Source organism: Anomaloglossus baeobatrachus, chromosome 10 (assembly GCF_048569485.1).
Source record: "Anomaloglossus baeobatrachus isolate aAnoBae1 chromosome 10, aAnoBae1.hap1, whole genome shotgun sequence".
Lineage (NCBI taxonomy): Eukaryota > Metazoa > Chordata > Amphibia > Anura > Aromobatidae > Anomaloglossus > Anomaloglossus baeobatrachus.
The window spans coordinates 191,981,417-191,987,470 of NC_134362.1; positions in this window are offsets into that span (position 1 = coordinate 191,981,417).

A 6,054-nucleotide genomic window follows, 5' to 3' on the forward strand; every position below is an offset into this window, starting at 1 on the left:
ACATTACAGATCCTGTATTATACTCCAGAGCTGCACTCACTATTCTGCTGGTGCAGTCACTGTGTACATACATTACATTACTGATCCTGAATTACCTCCTGTATTATACTCCAGAGCTGCAGTCACTGTGTACATACATTACAGATCCTGTATTATACTCCAGAGCTGCACTCACTATTCTGCTGGTGCAGTGACTGCGTACGTACATACATTACATTACTGATCCTATACTGATCCTGAGTTACATCCTGTATTATACTCCAGAGCTGCACTCACTATTCTGCTAGTGGAGTCACTGTGTACATACATTACTTATTCTGTACTGATCCTGAGTTACCTCCTGTATTAAACTCCAGAGCTGCACTCACTATTCTGCTGGAGCAGTCACTGTGTACATTACATTATTTATCCTGTACTGATCCTGAGTTACATCCTGTATTATACTCCAGAGCTGCACTCACTATTCTCCTGGTGCAGTCACTGTCTACATAAATTACATTACTGATCCTGAGTTACCTCCTGTATTATACTCCAGAGCTGCACTCACTATTGTGCTGGTGCAGTCACTGTGTACATACATTACATTACTGATCCTGAGCTACCTCCTGTATTATGCTCCAGAGCTGCACTCACTGTGTAGAGTGTGCTTCCTTTACTGTAGGCAGTGACCATGAAGAACTGGATGCGGCACACAATAGACATCATCTTGTGGGAAATGTTCTAGCGCTGTAGACATGGTATATAAGTATACAATCAGGAGGGTGTAGTGAATAATGAGAGCCCATTGACCTCAGCACATTGTATCAGCTCCTGTAACCTGATGTTATCGAGGGGTAGAATTACAGTGGATACAATGTGACGTTGACTTTACGGGTGTAAAATATTACACAACCCTGCGTTACGAAAAGATCTCCGTGACCAAGTCAATATAATCAGACGTTCCTCCTTTTCTTAAAGGGTTTGTCTTGTGTCCATGTCTTCAGGAATGCACCTGTCAGTGGAGGGTGCACTCCTGAAGAAGGACAGCTCAGGCCGGCGGCACGGTTAAGGCACCGGTCCGTACCTGAGCACTCGCCGACGCTGCAAGCATTGGAGCACAGGGATGGTAAGGTTTACTGGATCGTTAGGGTCCAACCACTGGGACCCGCAGAGACCTAGAAATTAGGGCTTTGGTACCCCAAGAACATGACTCTACAGCCCTGACCTCATCGGAGCAAAGATGTGCGTCAACATCCTTGGGAGAAGGTTGTACTCAGCAAAGTATGAACACCTCCAATGGCTCCAGGACTGGACTGTAGCCCCGTCCTCAAGACCCTGCGATCGGACCGCCTATACTGTTAAGGTAAACACTTAACCAGGGTCTCGTGTTGCCTACTGCCTGACCTAATTGGTGTTGGATCAAGTGCATGCTTCAAAAATGACATCAGACACACACAGTCGGATGCTCATCTTTCCTCGATCAGAGGTGGCCCAGAACAGAGTTTATTTCAACTGAAACATGCCCTTATATAACCTAGGAAAGGGGCATGCCCGGATGTGTCCATTGGTCAGTTGGTTGAACAATGTGTTAGTCCATGAGCTCATTGGTGGGCGTCATCGTAGGCGGGTCAATGACATCATTGGGGCGGATCTGCGGTGATGATGATGGGTGGGTCTATGATGTCATTGGGCGGATCTATGGTGACGCTAATGGGCTGGTCTATGACATCATTGGGCAGATCCATGGTAACGCTGATGGGCTGGTCTATGAGGTCATTGGGCGGATCCATGGTGACGCTAATGGGCTGGTCTATGACATCATTGGGCAGATCCATGGGAACGCTGATGGGCTGGTCTATGACATCATTGGGCGGATCCATGGTAACGCTGATGGGCTGGTCTATGACATCATTGGGCAGACATCATTGGGCGGATACATGGTAACGCTGATGGGCTGGTCTATGACATCATTGGATGGATCCATGGTAACGCTGATAGGCTGGTCTATGACACCATTGGGCGGATCCATGGTAACGCTGATGGGCTGGTCTATGACACCATTGGGCAGATCCATGGTAACGCTGATGGGCTGGTCTATGACATCATTGGGCGGATCCATGGTGACGCTGATGGGCTGGTCTATGACGTCATTGGGCAGATCCATGGTAACGCTGATGGGCTGGTCTGACATCATTGGGCGGATCCATGGTAACGCTGATGGGCTGGTCTATGACATCATTGGGCGGATCCATTGTGACGCTAATGGGCTGGTCTATGACATCATTGGGCAGATCCATGGTAACGCTGATGGGCTGGTCTATGAGGTCATTGGGCGGATCCATGGTGACGCTAATGGGCTGGTCTATGACATCATTGGGCAGATCCATAGGAACGCTGATGGGCTGGTCTATGACGTCATTGGGCGGATCCATGGTAACACTGATGGGCTGGTCTATGACATCATTGGGCAGATCCACGGTGACGCTGATGGGCTGGTCTATAACATAATTGGGCGGATCCATGGTAACGCTGATGGGCTGGTCTATGACATCATTGGACGGATCCATGGTGACGCTGATGGGCTGGTCTATGACGTCATTGGGCAGATCCATGGTAACGCTGATGGGCTGGTCTATGACACCATTGGGCAGATCCATGGTAATGCTGATGGGCTGGTCTATGACATCAGTGGGTGGATCCATGGTGATGCTGATGGGCTGGTCTATGACGTCATTGGGCAGATCCATGGTAACGCTGATGGGCTGGTCAATGACATCATTGGGCGGATCCATGGTAACGCTGATGGGCTGGTCTATGACATCATTGGGGGGGTGGTTTGACCGTAGTTATGCTACAAATCTGGTGTCTGACCAACACCATACCATGCACGCCTGATTTTGGCTTGCAATATATTCCTCCTGTTGGTAGCTGTTCAGACTCAGTTACCTCACCCCTTTCCACAGGCAATGCTAATTAAGCACCATTCTTGGATCTGGTCCGCCTTTATCAATGGTTGCTTTTTGACACTGGGAGGATCAGTTCTGATATAGTCCTGGTATGTGTAGGGCTTGCTCCACATGCTGGGACCTGGGCTGGTCTCTATCCACAAGTGCCTTTTTTGCAACATGGAAGCGGCTATATACAGGTTGCAGGTATGTGTGCTCCATTATGGTTCTGCTTTTAACTTTATCTAGGAGGCCGCATGGCACATGAAATACAGAATGTAGAGTAGGACCCCCCTATTGAGATTTGCCGTGACGTTGGCAGGGGTGGCTCAAAAAATTGATCAATTATTTGCTAAAAATCTCATTTTTTTTATTATAGTACAGTTGGAATAAATTTGTGAATTTTCACTTTTTATATGATGCATGCCAATTTCAGATCGTGCTGGTTCCCTTTTTTTCTCTCTTTTTTTTTTTATGACATCATTGGGCGGATTCAAGGTGACGCTGATGGGCAGGTCTATGACATCATTGGGCGGATCCAAGGTGACGCTGATGGGCAGGTCTATGATGTCATCGGGGGTTATCTTGGATATCTCTTGATGACTGACTTATGTAAGTCGAATCAACACACTTCCCACAATCCCCAATGTCCAGAGGTTAATTAAGTATTTGATCTAATCCTCAACATATACTGTGGATGGAGGATAACCTAATTTTGGGGGGAATAACCCCTTAATAAATGACACATTCCCTTTATATTCACCTGGCACCCAAAATGTAACAGCTCTGTGGCTAAAGCCTGAATTGTACTCCAGAGCTGCGTTCACAATTCTGCTACTGAACAAGTGAAATTCTGTAAATAGTGAAATGTAAAACCTTTCTGTGCCCCACTATATATTATGGCTTGATGGGTAGCTCGATATTGGTCTTAATATTAATTTGCAAGCAAGCCAAAGATTTTACAGCAAAATGAATGGGAGTCAGTGGACATAGACTGACAAGATGGAGTACGGGCGCCCCCTAGAGACCAGGGAGCGGTATCTTTAACACTAGAAGTCCCAGAGAGGGGTCATTTAACATTTCTACCATTGGAACCCTATGGAGCTCGAAATTCCTGGGACTTCTAGTGTTAAAGGGTTGTCCATCTAATAAAATATTTAATTGCTTACGGAGTATAACAAAAGAAAAAAAGAAAAAACTTTGTTACATTGTGCTATTTGTGACCCCCAATCCCGGTCTCGGCACCTCCACTTCCATATTGGTTCGGATAGAGGTAGAATCAGCTGTCGGCCTCGACTGAAAACTAAACCAGTCCCCAAATTGACCATGAAGGAGGGGATGGCTTACCTAATATACTAAGGTCCACAGACTGAGCCTGTCCCCTTCCTTGCCCCTTTCCTCTGTGGTGTGAATGATGTTTTGTGTGTCTTCTCTGTTAGAGTTTACTCTTTCCCCTTTAGGACCCTTCAGAGATCTTTTCCTTTCAGCTGCTATCTCCACTTATGAGCCTCCTCTGCCTACCGAAATCTTCATTCTGCTAAATCCATCTTGATCAAAACAAGATGGACTAACAGCTGACTGAGGGATCAGCTTGCAGAGAGGGAAGGAGCACACTAAGGGGTACTTGGCACGTTGCGACATTGCTAGCATCAACTAGCGATGTCGATAGCGATAGCACCCGCCCCCGTCGCACATGCGATAGCTTGTGATTGCTGCTGTAACGAACATTATCGCTACGGCAGCTTCACACGCACTTACCTGGTCGGCGACGACGCGGTGACCGCCGAACAATCCCTCCGTCAAGGGAGAGGTGCGTTCAGTGTCACTGCGACGTCACTAAGCGGCCGGCCAATAGAAGCGGAGGGGTGGAGATGAGCGGGACATAATATCCCGCCCACCTCCTTCCTTCCGCATTGCCAGTGGAGGCAGGTAAGGAGATGTTTGTCGCTCCTGCGGGTTTACACACAGCGATGTATGCTGCCGCAAAAGCGACAAATAACATCGTACCTGCGGTCGACCCGACATTATGAAAATGAACGACGCTACACAGATCACCGATTTGACGCTTTTGCGATCGTTAATCGGCGCCTCTAGGATTTACACGTTGCGATGTCGTTACCGGCGCCGGATGTGCGTCACTAACGACGTGACCTCGATGATATAACGGTAGCGATGTCGCAACGTGCAAAGTACCCCTAAGTGAGCAGGCAGAGAAAGGCACAAAAAGTATCACGGTTGACAGACAACCCTGTGGTGTCCGGCTGCAGAAGGTTCATTGCAGAAACTGCTCTTTGATTTTTTCTTTCCTCTGTGGTGTGAATGGAGTTTTGTGTGTCTTCTCTGTTAGGGTTTACTCTCTCCCCTTTAGGACCCTGCGAAGATCTTTTTTTTTTTAGCTGCTAATCATTATTCCTCACCCTCTATGTATTTATATACCTGCATTTCCCCTTGGTATGTTGCTGGTGATAGAGTTAGGTTTCCATACAGTCCTTATTGCAAGCAGTCAGCTTGTAATCATCTGGAGAAACGCTGTTGTACGTTGCGCTTCCATTCCCTAAGTCATCCTGGAGATAAGTTGTTTGTGTGCTCTCTGTGTCTTCTTTAGGACTAAAGGCTGCTTTACACGGTACGACCAATTGTGCAATTTCACAATCGATCGTACCCGCCCCCGTCCTTTTTGCGTCACGGGCAAATCGCTGCCCGTGTCGCACAAAGTCAGTAAACCCCCGTCACACGTACTTACCTCTCGTGCGACCTCGCTGTCGGCGGCGAACGTCCACTTCCTGGAGTGGGAGGGACGTTCGGCGTCACAGCGACGTCACACGGCCGCCGGCCAATGGAAGCGGAGGGGCGGAGATGAGCGGGATGTAAACATCCCGCCCACCTCCTTCCTTCACATAGCCGGCAGCGGCCGCGTGATGCAGGTGAGCTGCTGTTCATCGTTCCCGGGGTGTCACACGGAGCGGCGTGTGCTACCCCGGAAACGATGAACAACTAAATTAAACGATATTATGGAACCTAGCGACCAGTACACGACTCACGATTTGTGAGCGATACTGCGTCGCTAGGAGGTGTCACACGGGCCAGCATCGCCAGCGATGCCGGATGTGCGTCACAAAAACCGTGACCC